The sequence below is a fragment of the Pseudophryne corroboree genome, chromosome 7 (assembly GCF_028390025.1).
Source record: "Pseudophryne corroboree isolate aPseCor3 chromosome 7, aPseCor3.hap2, whole genome shotgun sequence".
Lineage (NCBI taxonomy): Eukaryota > Metazoa > Chordata > Amphibia > Anura > Myobatrachidae > Pseudophryne > Pseudophryne corroboree.
Window position 1 is genome coordinate 439,181,823 of NC_086450.1, and position 22,323 is coordinate 439,204,145.

Here is a 22,323-nt window from a genome sequence, read left to right on the forward strand (position 1 = left end):
AGAATCTGTTTAAGATAGGGTTAATTCCTCACAAGTCCCGCATACACAGTTCAGCTTCACAGGTGGACAACATGGGTGTGATTTTTAGATAGTGATTGCTTGGGAGGAGGTATAAGTAGATTTTCTTGTGTTGGTGCTGGGCAGCTGATGCCAGTTAGTGGTTGATGACTAGCCAGGAGGCCACTGTGTCTAGTCAGTGACAGGGATGTGGGAATACTTTGCTGATATAACCCTGGAACCAATGTAGGACCTGTATTTGCTATCCTGACATTACCGGGAATACAGTGGCGTAACTAGAGATTTTTCTCCCCCAAGCCAAAAAATTCTTCGGCGCGCCCCCCCCCCCCCATCCCCCATAATTGGCACTAGTAAAGGGACAAACATGCGCGTGTCGCAAAAAGGGACGTGGCTTCATTTAAAGGAGCGTGGCATTGCAGGGAAAGACTACCTTATACCCCAGTTTTGCAACCTGCACGCCCAGACGTTGGCCACCACAGGAAAGAAAAATAATCCTGATTCATGCCCCTTACATTATTTGTCATTTTTCCTCCTTATAGTAATGCCCAGTATACATTATGCCACATACTGCAATGGCCCTTAGACATTATGCCACACACAATAATGCCCATTACACAATATGCCACACACCGTAATGCCCCCGACACATTATGCCACACACCGTAATGCCTGTGACACATTATGACAGAAATCGCAATGCCGTTATACATAATGCCACACACTGCAATGCCCCTGATACATTATAGCACATACAATGTCTGTGACACATTATGACACACACCGCAATGACCCTGAGACATTATACCACATACCACAATGCCCGTGATATAGTATACAACACACCGTAATGCCTGACACATTATGACACACACCGCAATGTCTGTGATACATTATGCCACACACTGCAATGACCCTGAGACATTATACCACATATCACAATGCCCGTGATATAGTATACCATACACCGTAATGCCTGTGACACATACCGCAATGCCCGTTATACCCTATGCCACACACCGCAATGCCATTATACATTATGCCACACTGCAATGCCCCTGAGACATTATAGCACATACCACAATGCCCTTGATATAGTATGCCACACACCGTAATGCCTGTGACACATTATGACACACACCGCAATGTCCGTGATACATTATGCCACACACCGTAATGCCCATTACAAATTAAGTCCTACAGTAAGGCTTCTAATTACTTTTAAATTACCTGCTCGTTGCCAGGGGTTTTATGCTCTTGGTTCCATGCACGGTGCCAGGGGTTTTCATGCTCAGGGTGTCATGCTCTTTGCCAGGGGTTTCATGCACTGGGTGTCATGCTCGTTGACAGGGGTTTCATGCACTGGGTGTCATGCTCGTTGCCAGGGGTTTCATGCTCTTGGTTCCATGGATGGTACCAGGGGTATTCATGCTCAGGGTGTCATGCTCGTTGCCAGGGGTTTCATGCACTGGGTGTCATGCTCGTTGCCAAGGGTTTCATGCACTGGGTGTCATGCTCGTTGCTAGGGAGTAGTGCTTGTTGCTAGGGCTGTGCTCACAGTGCCACATATGCCCACAGTGCCAGGCACTCACATGCCCCCAGTGCCAAATATAGCCCCCCCTGTGCCAGGTACACATATACCCCCCCAGTGCCACATATGACCACAGTGCCAGATATTCCCCCACAGTGCCAGGTACTCACATGCCCCCAGTGCCAAATATAGCCCCCCCATGTGCCAGGTACACATATACCCCCCCAGTGCCACATATGCCCCCTCAGTGCCACATATGCCCCCAGTGCCAGATATTCCCCCACAGTGCCAGGTACTCACATGCCCCCAGTGCCAAATATAGCCCCCCCCCATGTGCCAGGTACACATATACCCCGCAGTGCCACATATGCCCCCTCAGTGCCACATATGCCTCCCGAAGTGCAAAATATGCTCCACCTCTCCCGGACACGGAGGTACACAGGAGAGGCGCGCGCTGTGCCCTCCGTGTCCCTCCATCACAGCAGCGGAGGGAAGGAGGGAGAGTAGACCGCAGATTGACATGCGGACGCTCGTCCGCATGTCAATCTGTGCTAAATCAGTGGCGGCGCCCCCAAGCCACCGCAAGGGCTGTGGGGGCAATAGTTACGTCACTGCGGGAATAAACTACAGAAGAAACCAAAGCAAGCCTGTGCCGGGGACAGTGTTGTGGAAACTGGAGCCACCAGATGGTACTGAGGATATTCACCAATTCAGAGACTTGTTTCATTACATGCATGTGCTAGGCATCAACGTAATCATTTGACCCTAGATAATGCATTTAAACCGTTGTTGAATTAAATGGTGTAGTGAAAACTGCCAGGCTGGCAGAGGGTGAACCATATATAGAAATAGATCTAAATATTTAGAATACAAATTTATTGTATAGAGTGGAAGTTGTCACTTGTCAGAGGTGTAACTAGGGAAGACAGCACCTTGTCACCGGGCAGAGGTGTAGCAAGGGATGATGGCGCTCTGTAACTGGGCAGAGGTGTAGCTAGGCAGAGGTATAACTAGGGTTGACGGCGCCCTGTCAATGTGTAAAGGTGTAATTATGGATGACGGTGCCCTCTCACTGCGCAGATGTGTAAATAGGGATGAAAGCACCCTGTCACTGCGTGAAGGTGTAACTAGGGATAATTGTGCCGTGCCACTGGGCAGCGGTGTAACTGGAGATGATGGCGCCGTGTCACTGGGCAGAGGTGTAACTAGGAATGATGGCGCCATGTCACTGGGCAGAGGTGTAGTCAAGCAGAGGTGTAACTAGGGATGATAGCACTTTGTCACTGAGCAGAGGTGTAAGAAGGGATGATGGCGCTGTGTCAATGGGCAGCGGTGTAACTAGGAATGATGGCACCGTGTCACTGGGCAAAGGTGTAACTAGGGATGATAGCACACTGTCACTGGGCACAGGTGTAACTAGGGATGATGGCACCCTGTTACTGGGCTGATGTGTAACTAGGTATGGGCTAGAGGTGTAACTAGGGATAATGGTGTCCTGTCACTGGGCAGAGGTGTAACTATGGATATGGCATTCTGTCACTGGGCAGAGGTTTAACCAGGGATGATGGCACCCTGTCTCTGGGCAGAGGTGTAACTAAGGGTGATGGTTCCCTATCACTGGGCAGAGATATAACTCGGGATGCTGATACCCTGTCATTGGGCAGAGGTGTGGCTAGGGATGATGGCGCCGTGTCACTGGGCAGAGGTTTAATTAGGGATGATAATGCCCTGTCACTTGGGAGAGGTATAATTATGGGTATGGCACCCTGTCACTTGCCAGAGGTGTAACTAGAGATGATGGCACCCTGTCACTGGGGTGAGGTGTAAGTAGGAATGATGGTACCCTGTCATTGGGCAGAGGTGTAACTATGGATATGGTGCCCTATCACTAGGCAGAGGTGTAACTAGGGATGATGACACTCTGTCACTGGGCAGAGGTGTAGCTAGGTAGATGTCAAACTAGGGATGATGGTGCGAGTCACTGTGCAGAAGTGTAACTAGGGATATGGTGCGCTGTCACTGGGCATAGGTATAAGTAGGGATGATGGAGCCACATCACTGGGCAGAGGTGTAATAATGATGATGGTGATGGTGTAGGAGCTTCTGCAGTATAGCAAATATATTGATTCACGCTTTTTCGCATTTATTAAGATATTTACTGTTAATCACAAAATGTGTTCATGTATCCTTAAATATATTGCACAGATATTCAGAAAACTATATTCTCTGAATATCTTGTTTAAAGCATGACTTGTACAAGGACAAGGCAACAACAGATGTATCCAAGGCGGACAAAGCAACACCAGATATATCCAAGGCTAATTGGGAAGAATGTTGAAGAATGTTTTGAGTTTATGTCCGAAAGACTGATAATCACAAAACAATAACCATTTTCAAGGATGTTCTAGTTGCCAATTGGAACATTGTATGACAATTGACGTATTTCAGGTTCTGAGACATACATGGTGTATTCTGATTGGCTAAATGTATTGGCAAGCATGATTTTTTCTTAAGCTATAAAAATAAAGCCTGTGACGGCCCCTAGCAGGTCATTTATGATTTGCTTAGGTTACACATAATCCTGTGTCATCTTTTCATTCACTGACCTCCAACCGGTTGCTAAAGGAACAGAATTCTGACTGATGACTGCAGAGAGTTTATAGACCAGAAGAGGTTAAATTACCCTAACAATGGCACCCTGTCACTTGGCCTAGGTGTAACTAGAGATGATGGCACCTTGTCACTGGCGTGAGGTTTAAGTAGGAATGATGGTACCCTGAAACTGGGCAGAGGTGTAACTAGGGATATGGTTCCCTGTCACTGGGCAGAGGTGTAACTAGGGATGATGGCACCATGTCACTGGGCATAGGTGTATCTAGGGATGATGGCACCATGTCATTGAGAAGAAGTGAAACTAGGGATCATGATGCCCTGTCTTTGGGCAGAGGTGTAACTAGGGATATGGTGCCCTATTACTAGGCAGAGGTGTAACTAGAGATGATGGCACCCTGTCACTGGGCAGAGGTGTAGCTAGGGAGATGATGCCATGTCACTGGGCAGAGGTGTAAATAGGGATGATCAGAGGCGGATTGGCCATAGGGTCCACAGGGAAGATTCCCGGTGGTCCGATGCACCCGTGGGGCCTGTTTTGTTTGAGGACATGTGGTCCTTTTTATAGACATAATGAATAAGATGCAAAATAATTTGCATATATGAAAATGACTTTGCCACTTAGCCTGTGATTGCAGATGATCTAGTGTATGCTCTGTCTGCCTGCTTGGCTGACATATAAGATTAAGTGAATAGTGATTGGGATACGGTTGGTGTAATAAGCAAGAAAATATATCTTTCTAAAGAATGATATAGTTTCCTAAATTCTGAAGGTGTATCATATAATGTGCTCATAATATTTAATTTTATTTCTTTTTAACTTCCCCCTTCATGCTGGACATGCTCACTATCTGGAAAGTCTTGGGCGGAGGGTGCTGCTGCCATGCCCTACGGCTAGACCTTACACCTTTGGTGCTGCCCATGTGGGGCCACTAGTACAATTTTTCCAGGGCCGCTTTTTGTTCCCAATCCGCCCCAGGGGATGATGGAGACATGTCACTTGGTAGATGAATAACTATGGATATGGCACCCTGTCACTGGGCAGAGGTGTAACTAGGTATAATGGCACCATGTCACCGGGCAGAAGTGTAACTATGGATCATGACGCCCTGTCATTGCGAGAGGTGTTACTAGGGATATGGTGCCCTGTCACTGGGCAGAGGTGTAACTAGGGATGATGGTGACCTGTCACTTGCCAAAGGTGAAACTAGAGATAATGGTGCCCTGTCACTGGGGTGAGATGTAACTAGGGATGATGGTGCCCTGTCACTGGGCAGAGGTGTAACTAGGGATGATGGCGCCCTGTCACTGCGCAGAGGTGTAATTAGGGATGATGGTGCCCTATCAGTGGGAAGAGGTAAACTAGGGATGATGGTGCCCTGTTACTTGGCAAAGGTGTCATTAGAGAGGATGTTGCCTTGTCGCTGGGCAGAGGTGTAAGCAAGGATGATGAAGCCCTCTCGCCGGGCAATGGTGGAACTAGAGCTAACGGTGCCCTGTCACTGGGCAGAAGTGTAACTAGGGATGATGGCACCCTGCCACTGGGCAGAGGTAAAACTATGGATATGGCACCCTTTCACTGGGCAGATGTGTTACTAGGGATAATGGTGCCCTGTCACTGGGCAGAGGTGTAACTAGTGATGGTGGCACCCTGTCACTACGCAGAGGTGTAACTAGGGATATGGTGCCCTATCCTGTCACTGGGCAGAGGTGTAACTACGGATGATGGCACCCTATCACTGAGCAGAGATGTAACTAGGAATGATGGTGCCTTTTCACTGGGCAGAGGTGTAACTAGGGATGTGGTGCCCTGTCACTAGGTAGTGGTGGAACTCGAACTGATGGTGCCCTGTCACTGGGCAGAGGTGTAACTAGGGATGATGGTGCCCTGTTATTTGGCAGATGTGTGATTAGAGATGATGGCGCCCTGTCACTGGGCAAGAGGTGTAACTATGGATGAAGGTGCCATGCCACTGGGCAGAGGTGTAAGTAAGGATGATGAAGCCCTCTCACCGGGCAGTGGTAGAACTAGAGCTGATGGTGCCCTGTCACTGGGCTGAGGTGTAACTAGGGATGATGGCACCCTGTCACTGGGCAGAGGTGTAACTATGAATATGGCACCCTGTCACTGTGCAGATGTGTTACTAGGGATAATGGTGCCCTGTCACTGGGCAGAGGTGTAACTAGTGATGGTGGCACCCTGTCAGTACGCAGAGGTGTAACTAGGGATATGGTGCCCTATTCTGTCACTGGGCAGAGGTGTAACTACAGATGATGGCTTCCTCTCACCGGGCAGAGGTGTAACTAGGGATGATAGCGCCCTGTCACTGGGCAAAGGTTTAACTAGGGATGATGGTGCCCTGTCACTGAGCAGAGGTGTAACTAGGAATGATGGTGCCTTTTCACTGGGCATTGGTGTAACTAGGGATGTGGTGCCCTGTCACTAGGTAGTGTTGGAACTAGAACTGAAGGTGCCCTGTCACTGGGCAGAGTTGTAACTCGGGATGATGGTGCCCTGTTACTTGGCAGATGTGTGATTAGAGATGATGGCGCCCTGTCACTGGGCAAGAGGTGTAACTATGGATGAAGGTGCCATGCCACTGGGCAGAGGTGTAAGTAAGGATGATAAAGCCCTCTCCCCGGGCAGTGGTAGAACTAGAGCTGATGGTGCCCTGTCACTGGGCAGAGGTGTAACTAGGGATGATGGCACCTTGTCACTGGGCAGAGGTATAACTATGGATATGGCACCCTGTCACTGTGCAGATGTGTTACTAGGGATAATGGTGCCCTGTCACTGGGCAGAGGTGTAACTAGGGATGATGGCACCTTGTCACTGGGCAGAGGTATAACTATGGATATGGCACCCTGTCACTGTGCAGATGTGTTACTAGGGATAATGGTGCCCTGTCACTGAGCAGAGGTGTAACTAGGGATGATCACCCTATCACTGGGCAGAGGTGTAACTAGGGATGATGGTGCCCTGTCACTGAGCAGAGGTGTAACTAGGGATGATCACCCTATCACTGGGCAGAGGTGTAACTAGGGATGATGGCATCCTGTCACTGGGCAGAGGTTTATCTAGGGTTGTGGTGCCCTATCAGTGGGCAGAGGTGTAACTAGTGATGATGGCGCCCTGTCACTGGGCAGAGGTGTAACTAGGGATGATGGTGCCCTGTCATTGGGCAGAGGTGTAACAAGGGATGATGGTGCCCTGTCCCTGGGCAGAGGTGTAACTAGGAATGATGATGCCCTGTCACTGGGCAGAAGTGTAAGTAGGGATGATTGTGCACTGTCACTGGGCAGAAGTGTAACTAGGGATGATGGTACCCAAGGTTTAATAAAGAATATGGCACCTCTTGAAAACAGTTGTTCAAAATTCTGGTAATCAGACATGAGGAAAGTGTAAGAATGCTGCAAGACATCACCATGACCTGCGCACACATGATGTGTATAACTTTAGTGATGCTGGTAGTGTGATATCATTTTATATATATTACGATCAGGGAGGGAGGGGGGCACTTTGAACTGCACACCCTAATTCCAAACATAATAAGAGGTGCTATCATGCTGAGAATTGTAGTTCCAAACAGACAAAAAGAAAATGCAAATGCACACTCTGTAGTACTAAGTATTGCTAATCAGAATAATTATAATAAACTCTATTATCTAACGCAACCAGATGACCTCATCTGATGGGTCCCTAACATTAAGGTTCAAATCCAGGGCATGGGACCCCCAGGTCTGCACAGGCCAACCGCCCCAAGGTATCACACTAGTGAGAGGTTACGGTGTTAATAAGTGTTACATCAGTAAGAAGCTTTGTGTTAATAGGTGTTACATAGGTAAAAAAAATAATTCAGTGCTGAAAACAGTGCTAGATTAAGTATTATAATGTGATGCCCCAAAGCACCCAGACCACACCAAGCCATGGAACTCTGTGCCTCGAACTCATACCTAAAACTGACATATTGTATAATTGTTTTACTATAACTCCTGCCACCAGTTGAGACTGGAATAACCAGAGCAGTGTGTTCTGTGCCATCGGTGTCCCTAAACTGGATTATGGGGGGCCCTGGGAGTAAGTACCCTTGGTACCCCTTTTTAAATGGACCATCTGCCGTAGCGTTGCTGCAATTCCACCTGCACTGCTAAACGCTGGTGTTGCACGCAGTGCAGCTGAGCAATGGCTGTCCCAAATCCCAGCTGCCTGACCCGGTTCCTGGCATCCCACTGCCAAACACCAGCGATACATGCAATGCAGCTGATCAATGGCTGTCCAAGCTCCCAGCTGCCTGTCCTAGCTTCCCACTGCCAAACGCCGGTGCCACACGCAGGACATGTATATGCATGTGTGTGTATATATATATATATATATATATATATATATATATATAAATTTTCCTGCCTCCTTGTTAGGGGCCCCACCATTTGAAGTGCCCCGGGCCCCCCATAGCCTTAATCCGGCTCTGGCAGCAGGACATAGGATGCTGCAGTAAAAGGATTTTTTCCCCTATCTACAGCACAGAGACTTTCAGCAGATGCAGTGGAATACCCTCCAACTGTACCTTTTTAGCAGGTACAGTACCTTTTTTTTATGGTCTGTACCGACTCTCCAAACTTGCATTGAAAGTATAGGAAAAGGGGCGTGACCATGCCGCTGTACCCATGACCACGCCCCCTTTTCGAATTTGTATACATTTTTATGTGTAAATTGTTGGAGGGTATGTTGCTGCAGATGCAGTGGGCCTATTTTGGGGTGTGGGGCTGGAGCTGTAGCTCCATCAGTCCCATTGTTAATCCAGCTCTGGTAAAACACAGCAGCCAAAGGGCAGAGCCTCCCATTGGATGTAACCTGTGTGGGAGGGCGTTTCTCGCCCAATCAGCTGTGGACTGGGTGTGATAGACTTGCCACTAAGCCAATGAGAGCTCCTAGCCATGCCCAGCGTTAGAGACACAGACACAGAGTCACAGATCTGGGCTATTATATAGGGGATATATATATATATATATATATATATATATATGTATACCGTGGTGTTTAAGAAACACATGAAAATCTAAATGTATACCGGATAAATTCCAAGGCATCTTTGTAAAATTGTACAGATTCTCTGTATGTTGTATTGTGTGTTTTTATAACTACTATAAATAAATTTTATAAACGAAGTTAAGATTTTATTATCATAAGTGTATTCGAATTATCTTTCTCCAAATATTAATAACTGTGGATGGTATAGTATTGGAACACATTTAATAATTAGCACCCTCAGATCTGTTTTATATATATAAAAAACAGCGCTAGAATCAAATACCTAAACACATTTAATATAGTAGTGTTAAAAGACAATTTTAAAATTCAATTAAACTGACAAGTCACACATAAAAATAAAATGTCCATTGACCATGGGGATGATAAATTGGCTAATTTCTGCCACTACTTTGCAACACCTTATGACCGAGTAACTGATATATTTGCCAGATTCACGTATGAGGACTTTGGTATAAAGAAATGTCCATTATTACCAGCCTTGTGTTCCTATGTTGGGATCCGTAGCAATGGTGTCTGTATGCTGTTAGACACCACGCAATGGTAGTTGGTATCCTGGTCCACAGATGGCTTGGAAAGCTTTGAAATGGAAATGGAAATGGAAATGGAATGAAATGGAGCCGGATTGATGTATTACCGGATTGATGTATTACCGGAAAGTCCTCTCAGATCTTATAAGGGCAGCAGTAAACTCCAGGTCTTTCTTGGTGTGATGATGTAGATGGCAGTAAGTTCTCCTGACGCGTTTCGCTACTCTAGGTAGCTTTATCAAAGGTGTACATGAACTGCCCTGATCCCCTTTATATATGGTCCATCTAAACATGCTAACATCTTATTGGCTAACACTAAACGAATTAATCAACTAAACACACATAAAAAACATTTGAATGTTTATCTTAGTCAATAAAGGAGGCAAAACGATTGTTTAAAATATGTTTAAACTGGTTGGATAGTGTATTAGTGTATAGTGTATGGGGTCATATCCAGGGAGGAGTACCGGTTTTTGTTTCCTTCTTTTCCTACTATACCTATATATTATCACTTACCTAAAATTCACAAGTCCCTCACTTCATCTCCGGGACGTCCTATCATTTCGGGTGTCAATTCTCAAACTTCTAATCTTTCCGCTTATGTTGATAGTTTTCTCCAGCCTCGTGTCTCCCTGTTGAGGTCCCACATACGGGACACTACTCATTTTTTACAGCTTATTCAAGAAATCACCTGGCAATCGTCTTATTCTTTTCTTACTTTAGATGTACAGAGCCTGTACTCCAATATTCCACATCAATTGGGGATACAGGCTATCAAAGATTCTTTACTAAAAGACGGGGACCTCTCAGAGAGAAACGAGAGTTTTCTTCTGGACTCTATTCTTTTTATTCTCCAACACAATTTTTTTCTGTTTTTAGACACTTTTTACCTGCAAGTCATGGGGACGGCCATGGGGACCAGGTTTGCGCCGAGCTACGCCAACCTCTATATGGGGCAGGTCGAGGACCGCCATATCTGGGGAGGCGGGCTCGGTGACCACCTGGTCTTCTATGGCCGTTACATAGACGATCTATTTATTATTTGGGATCGGGATCTTTCCACAGCTACTGAGTTTGTTCATTCTCTCAACACCAACACTTATAATTTAACCTTTTCCTACACTTTTCATTCTTCGCGAATCAACTTCCTGGATGTGACCCTGGAGATAATTGATAATAAAATACAAACATATAACTATGTCAGGGAGGTAGGCAGCGGTGCCTACCTACACTTTAAAAGTGCACATTACTTACCATGGAAAACCAATATACCAAAAGGCCAACTAATGCGCTTAAAAATAAATTGTTCCATGGTGGACAAATTTAATAGTCAAGCAGGAGATATGCTTATGGCATTTGAAACTAGAGGTTATCCTAAACATTTATTAAAAACTGCATTTGAACAAGTAACATCTATGGAGAGAACACAAATGCTGCAATCAAAAACAAAAAATACAACGAATTGCAAGGAGACTGAGTTTGCTTTCATATCAAAGTACAATAGTTGTTCTGGAAAAATAAAACAAATTATTAAGAACAACTATGGCATTTTGAAATCTGATTCAATCCTTAAAAACCTCATTCCAACAGACCCTAACTTTATTTTTAAGAAAAACAGGTCCCTAAAAACATTGCTTGCTCCTAGTTGTGTCAAACCAATTGAGAAACAGGATGGTAAGACAACCAAAAACGGGTGGTTACAGAAGCAGTGTGGCTTCTACAAATGCGGAAAAAATCGATGCACCACATGCCAACATGCCGTTAATAGAACAATAAACCTACCCCAATCTATTTCAGAAAAGAACAAAAAATGTCTTCCTTTATTAACTGTGATACCAGTAGGGTTATCTATGTGCTCATTTGTGGTTGTAACCTTAAATATATAGGGAGGACCACTAGGCCCCTGAAAATTCGCCTGATGGAACATCGGAGAAATATACTAAAGAAACTACAAAATCACAGTGTGTCGAGACATTTCTCCATGTTCCATGATGGCAATCCAAGCTCTTTAGGGTTAATAGGTTTGGAACATATCCCATCCACTTATCGAGGAGGTGACCGATTTATGAGACTTTGCAGGCAGGAGGTTTTCTGGACCTTTCAACTTAATACGCTTCATCCACAAGGTCTTAATGAGGCACTTGAGCTCAATTCAGTCCTATAGGGTTCGGTTGACGCAACCAGTCCTCGGAATATTCCATGTAGCTATTGGGTTCCGTGGACAGATGGTGTCGTTGATCTCTGTGGGCTCAATTGAACTCAAGTCTACTTAATGATATTTATTTTCTTTTTCTTTTCCTCCCCCCCCCTTTTTCTATCCCTCTCCTCCTTCCTCCCCCTTTTTCCCCCCCCTTCCCCCCCTTATCCTTTTCCCTCCCCCTCCACCCCCCCCTTTTTCCCCATTCCTTTATCTTTCCTCCTTTCTGTTTCCTTGTTCTCATTTCTTTAGACCACTAATTATCCTTAAAGGTATTATGCAAATAAACAGAATTCATTATTCTTATAATAGATTAGACAATTAACGTGAAAATTCATACCTATCTGTTTTCATTTATATATGTTAGCATTTTATTTTTATGATATATTTAGTTTGCAAGCTATACAATTATTATTATGAAGCATTTTGAATTCTTTATATAATCTGTTTCATTAATACTAGAGGAATTTGATGAATATATTATACACCTTTTCATTATGAGAAATGGTCATTGTGTTTTCTTTTAGCCCTTATTATTAGTTATATTGAGTATATGTTTTACTAAGGGCAAAATTGCCCTCAACCCAAATGGCGATTCTGTAGTTGAATACTAACCTATAACCTATTGGTGTTTATTTTGGGTCCGGTCATGTAATAAACCAAATATTTGGATGTATTATAGGATACTGTTTCCGCTTTTAAGTGGGCCGTGGAGGATCATGTGACCACTTTTAAAATTGCAGCTATGTATAAACTTTCACGGCTATGAAGCCTCCTATTAACTTCGGACATGTGACAGTGCACGTGACCAGTCACATGAGCGGACATTAATATGTTGTTTTTCATCTTGTTAGTACTTCCTTACATGTGACCGTGCACGTGACGGGTCACGTGAGCGGACACTATCATGTGACCTTCCAATTCGGCCGCTTATAGGCCGAATGGGGTCACGCGGTTCCATGATCCTTTGCGATTTGGACATGTGACCGCTTATGTAATAGGTCACATGAACGGGTACTAACCCGTGACCGGCAAATCGGGCTCCCATATGTTGTATAAGGCCACGTGACCGTTATGATGTCAGTAGTGGGCATTACAAAATAATACCACATGTTCTATTCCAACCAATCAATTGAATGAAATGTGTTCCCATTAGACATAGTCCGGTAATGTGACCGGGATCAATTATAAATAAACTATAAATATTACCATATAAATACACTATCCAACCAGTTTAAACATATTTTAAACAATTGTTTTGCCTCCTTTATTGACTAAGATAAACATTCAAATGTTTTTTATGTGTGTTTAGTTGATTAATTTGTTTAGTGTTAGCCAATAGGATGTTAGCATGTTTAGATGGACCATATATAAATGGGATCAGGGCAGTTCACGTACACCTTTGATAAAGCTACCTAGAGTAGCGAAACGCGTCAGGAGAACTTACTGCCATCTACATCATCACACCAAAAAAGACCTGGAGTTTACTGCTGCCCTTATAAGATCTGAGAGGACTTTCCGGTAATACATCAATCCGGTAATACATCAATCCGGCTCCATTTCCATTTCAAAGCTTTCCAAGCCATCTGTGGACCAGGATACCAACTACCATTGCGTGGTGTCTAACAGCATACAGACACCATTGCTACGGATCCCAACATAGGAACACAAGGCTGGTAATAATGGACATTTCTTTATACCAAAGTCCTCATACGTGAATCTGGCAAATATATCAGTTACTCGGTCATAAGGTGTTGCAAAGTAGTGGCAGAAATTAGCCAATTTATCATCCCCATGGTCAATGGACATTTTATTTTTATGTGTGACTTGTCAGTTTAATTGAATTTTAAAATTGTCTTTTAACACTACTATATTAAATGTGTTTAGGTATTTGATTCTAGCGCTGTTTTTCTGTTTTTTTTTATTTTTATGTATACACTAGGAGACTGACTATCTCCTCTATACAGCAGCTAGAAAAACATCCCATTCTAGCGCCCGACTATATACCTTGGTGTATTCCCTGTTTTATATATATACTGTATATATATATATATATATATATATATATATATATATATATCACAGCACTCATCATTCGCAGGAAAGTTGTGAACTCATGTACTCTCCACTCCTAGAATGGGGTGCAGAGGGCTGTGACCTCCTGCTCAAATATACATATACAGAGAACCCAGAGATCCTCTCTTTAGTAATTTCATTCACCTTAATACTCTAATATACAACTGGATAACTAATGGGGTTTTAGTTCATGAATTGTACGATTTAAGCTTGCAGCCCACATCACGGGACCCCATTTCACTGCAAGTCGTACTCTATCTTATACATTTTCACATAGATTTTTTTGAAACCTGGCAACTGCTATCCAATAGGAGAAAATGTGTTTACCTAGTTTAAAGCTTACCTACCAACTAACTTCTGGCTTTTAAAAGTGAGACAGTCATCAACACACCAAAGGAGCAGCTGACCCAGGTTTAAAGTAAAAGAGCTTAGGGGTGTATGAGAGAGATATGATCACAAATCGGTCAATTAGATATTACCCCAATTATACACATATAGTAATACACGGCACTCGCCATTCCCAGGAAAGGGGTGCACTCATCTACTCTCCACCTCTAGGTTGGGGTGCAGTGGGCTGTGACCACCTGCTCAAATATACATATACAGAGAGCCATGCACTCTTCTTATATATATTGATATAGTGTGTGTAGTATATAGACATATTTATGTGTGTATGTATATATTGTACTTTGTAATGATTGAAGACGTTCTGATTTTAATTTTAGATTTTAGGAGCCCCTATCTTAAGTACCCCAGGCCCCCCGAAGCCTAATCCAGCCCTGGGTGTCCTTGTTCCTACGTATCCCTGTGTGTGAGAATCTTTACTTACCTCTACAGTGGTCTCTCTGCAAATGGGAAGTTCTGCAGGAAAGGAGCCTCTCTGGGATGACAGGGTCTAGCCTCAGGATTTATTCTGCATATTCAGTTATATCAGTATTCAGTACACATATAGGCAATCACATGGTGTGTAAGGATGGGAATATACTAGCCAGTGTCATCATCATACAACATACGTTCAACCACATGATACATAGTAACAGAAGTTTTGGGGAAGGAGAAAATGTGATCTTCCCTAGTTAAACAATGTTATATTATTAATCTGTATTTGCTAGTTTGGTATAATTTGTGTCAGTAATATGGGTTTCTTTAGAACTGATGTCTTAATAAAGATTACTGTCTCCCAGCCTTATACTTCTAATCCTACCAGTCATGATCCTGCCCCATGTCTCTTCAGCCTCATCCTCCACATGTTTATCCAGCCTCACCCTTCCCTTGTCTCCCCCACCAGCACCCCTTGTGTCTCTTTTGCCTCATGCCCCCTCTGTCCCTTCAGTTGCCCTTAGTCTTCTGGCTCCCTGATCTTCTTCACTTCAATGGCACAATGTCATGATATCACATACATTGCAAGAAAAAAAACAACCCAGAGGCATGGACACAATCCGGCTGCATACTTTGTGTGACTGGGATGCCTGTGACTCTGCACGGACACAATCAGGACTCATGTTTGTATGACTGGGGCGCCTGTGACCCTGCATGGACACAATCAGGACGCATGCTTTGTGTGACTAGGACTTCTGTGACTCTGCACAGACACAATCAGGACACATGCTTTGTGTGACTGGGATGCCTGTGACTCTGCATGGACACAATCCGGCCACATGCTTTGTGTGACTTGGACGCCTGTGACCCTGCATGGACACAATCAGGACGCATGCTTTGTGTGACTAGGACTTCTGTGACTCTGCACAGACACAATCAGGACACATGCTTTGTGTGACTGGGATGCCTGTGACCCTGCATGGACACAATCAGGACACATGCTTGGTGTGACTGTGACTTCTGTGACTCTGCATGGACACAATCCGGCCACATGCTTTGTGTGACTGGGACTTCTGTGACTCTGCATGGACACAATCAGGACACATGCTTGGTGTGACTGGGACTTCTGTGACTCTGCATGGACACAATCAGGACACATGCTTGGTGTGACTGGGACTTCTGTGACTCTGCATGGACACAATCCGGCCACATGCTTTGTGTGACTGGGACGCCTGTGACCCTGCATGGACACAATCAGGATGCATGCTTTGTGTGACTGGGATGCCTGTGACTCTGCATGGACACAATCAGGACACATGCTAGGTGTGACTGGGATGCCTGTGACTCTGCATGGACACAATCAGGACACATGCTTTGTGTGACTGGGATGCCTGTGACTCTGCATGGACACAATCAGGACGCATGCTTGGTGTGAATAGGATGCCTGTGACCCTGCATGGACACAATCAGGCTGCATGCTTTGTGTGACTGGGATGCCTGTGACTCTGCATGGACACAAACAGGACACATGCTTGGTGTGACTGGGATGCCTGTGACTCTGCATGGACACAATCAGGACACATGCTTGGTGTGACTGGGATGCCTGTGACTCTGCATGGACACAATCAGGACACATGCTTGGTGTGACTGGGATGCCTGTGACTCTGCATGGACACAATCAGGATGCATGCTTGGTGTGACTGGGATGCCTGTGACTCTGACTGGACACAATCAGGCTGTATGCTTCCGTTCTATGGCCCTCATTCCGAGTTGTTCGCTCGGTATTTTTCATCGCATCGCAATGAAAATCCGCTTAGTACGCATGCGCAATGTTCGCACTGCGACTGCGCCAAGTAACTTTACTATGAAGAAAGTATTTTTACTCACGGCTTTTTCATCGCTCCGGCGATCGTAATGTGATTGACAGGAAATGGGTGTTACTGGGCGGAAACACGGCATTTCAGGGGCGTGTGGCTGAAAACGCTACCGTTTACGGAAAAAACGCAGGAGTGGCCGGAGAAACGGTGGGAGTGCCTGGGCGAACGCTGGGTGTGTTTGTGACGTCAACCAGGAACGACAAGCACTGAACTGATCGCACAGGCAGAGTAAGTCTGGAGCTACTCTGAAACTGCTAAGTAGTTAGTAATCGCAATATTGCGAATACATCGGTCGCAATTTTAAGAAGCTAAGATTCACTCCCAGTAGGCGGCGGCTTAGCGTGTGTAACTCTGCTAAATTCGCCTTGCGACCGATCAACTCGGAATGAGGGCCTATATGCTGTGTTCTTCTGGAAGAATGATTCGAAAATTAAAGAAGAGGATGAACGAACATCTGAGGAACATTAGGAAAGGCCTTGATACCCATGGATTATCTGCACATTTTAAGAAAAAGCATATGTGCAAAACTTCTGAGATTTCACTATTCTGTGGAATACAGCTAGCTCCTAGGAACTGGAGAAAAAATAATGTTGAGGAAAGATTGGCACAAACAGAGATGCGTACCATCTTCAATTTAGGAACCCTACAACTGAAGGGAATGAGCCTGGAGTTCGAGACTAAATGGTTCCTCTAAGTTTGCAACATCCTTTTATACGTAGAAACAGAACAACAATATAACTTTTCATCATTTAGGGATAGGAGTGTAAGAACACTTCTTTTCCCTATACTGAAAAGGATTCAGCTATCGATAATATCATCTCATTTGCCCTATAATGTCCATCTTCACCTACTTTTTTTATTTTTTTTATTATGTCATCCACATCCGAGGGGGGATACTAACTAGAGATGAGCGCCGGAAATTTTTCGGGTTTTGTGTTTTGGTTTTGGGTTCGGTTCCGCGGCCGTGTTTTGGGTTCGACCGCGTTTTGGCAAAACCTCACCGAATTTTTTTTGTCGGATTCGGGTGTGTTTTGGATTCGGGTGTTTTTTTCAAAAAACCCTAAAAAACAGCTTAAATCATAGAATTTGGGGGTAATTTTGATCCCAAAGTATTATTAACCTCAAAAAACATAATTTACACTCATTTTCAGCCTATTCTGAACACATCACACCTCACAATATTATTTTTAGTCCTAAAATTTGCACCGAGGTCGCTGTGTGAGTAAGATAAGCGACCCTAGTGGCCGACACAAACACCGGGCCCATCTAGGAGTGGCACTGCAGTGTCACGCAGGATGGCCCTTCCAAAAAACCCTCCCCAAACAGCACATGACGCAAAGAAAAAAAGAGGCGCAATGAGGTAGCTGACTGTGTGAGTAAGATTAGCGACCCTAGTGGCCGACACAAACACCGGGCACATCTAGGAGTGGCACTGCAGTGTCACGCAGGATGTCCCTTCCAAAAAACCCTCCCCAAACAGCACATGACGCAAAGAAAAAAAGAGGCGCAATGAGGTAGCTGACTGTGTGAGTAAGATAAGCGACCCTAGTGGCCGACACAAACACCGGGCCCATCTAGGAGTGGCACTGCAGTGTCACGCAGGATGGCCCTTCCAAAAAACCCTCCCCAATCAGCACATGATGCAAAGAAAAAGAAAAGAAAAAAGAGGTGCAAGATGGAATTATCCTTGGGCCCTCCCACCCACCCTTATGTTGTATAAACAAAACAGGACATGCACACTTTAACCAACCCATCATTTCAGTGACAGGGTCTGCCACACGACTGTGACTGATATGACGGGTTGGTTTGGACCCACCCCAAAAAAGAAGCAATTAATCTCTCCTTGCACAAACTGGCTCTACAGAGGCAAGATGTCCACCTCATCTTCACCCTCCGATATATCACCGTGTACATCCCCCTCCTCACAGATTATCAATTCGTCCCCACTGGAATCCACCATCTCAGCTCCCTGTGTACTTTGTGGAGGCAATTGCTGCTGGTCAATGTCTCCGCGGAGGAATTGATTATAATTCATTTTAATGAACATCATCTTCTCCACATTTTCTGGATGTAACCTCGTACGCCGATTGCTGACAAGGTGAGCGGCGGCACTAAACACTCTTTCGGAGTACACACTTGTGGGAGGGCAACTTAGGTAGAATAAAGCCAGTTTGTGCAAGGGCCTCCAAATTGCCTCTTTTTCCTGCCAGTATAAGTACGGACTGTGTGACGTGCCTACTTGGATGCGGTCACTCATATAATCCTCCACCATTCTATCAATGTTGAGAGAATCATATGCAGTGACAGTAGACGACATGTCCGTAATCGTTGTCAGGTCCTTCAGTCCGGACCAGATGTCAGCATCAGCAGTCGCTCCAGACTGCCCTGCATCACCGCCAGCGGGTGGGCTCGGAATTCTGAGCCTTTTCCTCGCACCCCCAGTTGCGGGAGAATGTGAAGGAGGAGATGTTGACAGGTCGCGTTCCGCTTGACTTGACAATTTTGTCACCAGCAGGTCTTTCAACCCCAGCAGACCTGTGTCTGCCGGAAAGAGAGATCCAAGGTAGGCTTTAAATCTAGGATCGAGCACGGTGGCCAAAATGTAGTGCTCTGATTTCAACAGATTGACCACCCGTGAATCCTTGTTAAGCGAATTAAGGGCTGCATCCACAAGTCCCACATGCCTAGCGGAATCGCTCCGTGTTAGCTCCTTCTTCAATGCCTCCAGCTTCTTCTGCAAAAGCCTGATGAGGGGAATGACCTGACTCAGGCTGGCAGTGTCTGAACTGACTTCACGTGTGGCAAGTTCAAAGGGCATCAGAACCTTGCACAACGTTGAAATCATTCTCCACTGCACTTGAGACAGGTGCATTCCACCTACTATATCGTGCTCAATTGTATAGGCTTGAATGGCCTTTTGCTGCTCCTCCAACCTCTGAAGCATATAGAGGGTTGAATTCCACCTCGTTACCACTTCTTGCTTCAGATGATGGCAGGGCAGGTTCAGGCGTTTTTGGTGGTGCTCCAGTTTTCTGTACGTGGTGCCTGTACGCCGAAAGTGTCCCGCAATTCTTCTGGCCACCGACAGCATCTCTTGCACGCCCCTGTCGTTTTTTAAAAAATTCTGCACCACCAAATTCAAGGTATGTGCAAAACATGGGACGTGCTGGAATTGGCCCAGATTTAATGCACACACAATATTGCTGGCGTTGTCCGATGCCACAAATCCACAGGAGAGTCCAATTGGGGTAAGCCATTCCGCGATGATCTTCCTCAGTTGCCGTAAGAGGTTTTCAGCTGTGTGCGTATTCTGGAAAGCGGTGATACAAAGCGTAGCCTGCCTAGGAAAGAGTTGGCGTTTGCGAGATGCTGCTACTGGTGCCGCCGCTGCTGTTCTTGCGGCGGGAGTCCATACATCTACCCAGTGGGCTGTCACAGTCATATAGTCCTGACCCTGCCCTGCTCCACTTGTCCACATGTCCGTGGTTAAGTGGACATTGGGTACAGCTGCATTTTTTAGGACACTGGTGACTCTTTTTCTGAGGTCTGTGTACATTTTCGGTATCGCCTGCCTAGAGAAATGGAACCTAGATGGTATTTGGTACCGGGGACACAGTACCTCCAACAAGTCTCTAGTTGGCTCTGCAGTAATGATGGATACCGGAACCACGTTTCTCACCACCCAGGATGCCAAGGCCTCAGTTATCCGCTTTGCAGTAGGATGACTGCTGTGATATTTCATCTTCCTCGCAAAGGACTGTTGAACAGTCAATTGCTTACTGGAAGTAGTACAAGTGGGCTTACGACTTCCCCTCTGGGATGACCATCGACTCCCAGCGGCAACAACAGCAGCGCCAGCAGCAGTAGGCGTTACACGCAAGGATGCATCGGAGGAATCCCAGGCAGGAGAGGACTCGTCAGACTTGCCAGTGACATGGCCTGCAGGACTATTGGCATTCCTGGGGAAGGAGGAAATTGACACTGAGGGAGTTGGTGGGGTGGTTTGCGTGAGCTTGGTTACAAGAGGAAGGGATTTACTGGTCAGTGGACTGCTTCCGCTGTCACCCAAAGTTTTTGAACTTGTCACTGACTTATTATGAATGCGCTGCAGGTGACGTATAAGGGAGGATGTTCCGAGGTGGTTAACGTCCTTACCCCTACTTATTACAGCTTGACAAAGGGAACACACGGCTTGACACCTGTTGTCCGCATTTCTGGTGAAATACCTCCACACCGAAGAGCTGATTTTTTTGGTATTTTCACCTGGCATGTCAACGGCCATATTCCTCCCACGGACAACAGGTGTCTCCCCGGGTGCCTGACTTAAACAAACCACCTCACCATCAGAATCCTCCTGGTCAATTTCCTCCCCAGCGCCAGCAACACCCATATCCTCCTCATCCTGGTGTACTTCAACACTGACATCTTCAATCTGACTATCAGGAACTGGACTGCGGGTGCTCCTTCCAGCACTTGCAGGGGGCATGCAAATAGTGGAAGGCGCATGCTCTTCACGTCCAGTGTTGGGAAGGTCAGGCATCGCAAACGACACAATTGGACTCTCCTTGTGGATTTGGGATTTCAAAGAACGCACAGTTCTTTGCGGTGCTTTTGCCAGCTTGAGTCTTTTCAGTTTTCTAGCGAGAGGCTGAGTGCTTCCATCCTCATGTGAAGCTGAACCACTAGCCATGAACATAGGCCAGGGCCTCAGCCGTTCCTTGCCACTCCGTGTGGTAAATGGCATATTGGCAAGTTTACGCTTCTCCTCCGACAATTTTATTTTAGGTTTTGGAGTCCTTTTTTTTCTGATATTTGGTGTTTTGGATTTGACATGCTCTGTACTATGACATTGGGCATCGGCCTTGGCAGACGACGTTGCTGGCATTTCATCGTCTCGGCCATGACTAGTGGCAGCAGCTTCAGCACGAGGTGGAAGTGGATCTTGATCTTTCCCTAATTTTGGAACCTCAACTTTTTTGTTCTCCATATTTTATAGGCAGAACTAAAAGGCACCTCAGGTAAACAATGGAGATGGATGGATTGGATACTAGTATACAATTATGGACGGACTGCCACGGTTAGGTGGTATAAAAAAACCACGGTTAGGTGGTATATATTATAATAATAATACAATTATGGATGGACGGACTGCCTGCCGACTGCCGACACAGAGGTAGCCACAGCCGTGAACTACCGCACTGTACACTGGTTGATAAAGAGATAGTAGTATACTCGTAACAACTAGTATGACACTATGACGACGGTATAAAGAATGAAAAAAAAACCACGGTTAGGTGGTATATATTATAATAATAATACAATTATGGATGGACGGACTGCCTGCCGACTGCCGACACAGAGGTAGCCACAGCCGTGAACTACCGCACTGTACACTGGTTGATAAAGAGATAGTAGTATACTCGTAACAATTAGGATGACACTATGACGGTATAAAGAATGAAAAAAAAACCACGGTTAGGTGGTAGGTATATAATAATAAATAATACAATTCTGGTCGGACGGACTGCCTGCCGTGTGCCGACACAGAGGTAGCCACAGCCGTGAACTACCGCACTGTACACTGGTTGATAAAGAGATAGTAGTATACTCGTAACAATTAG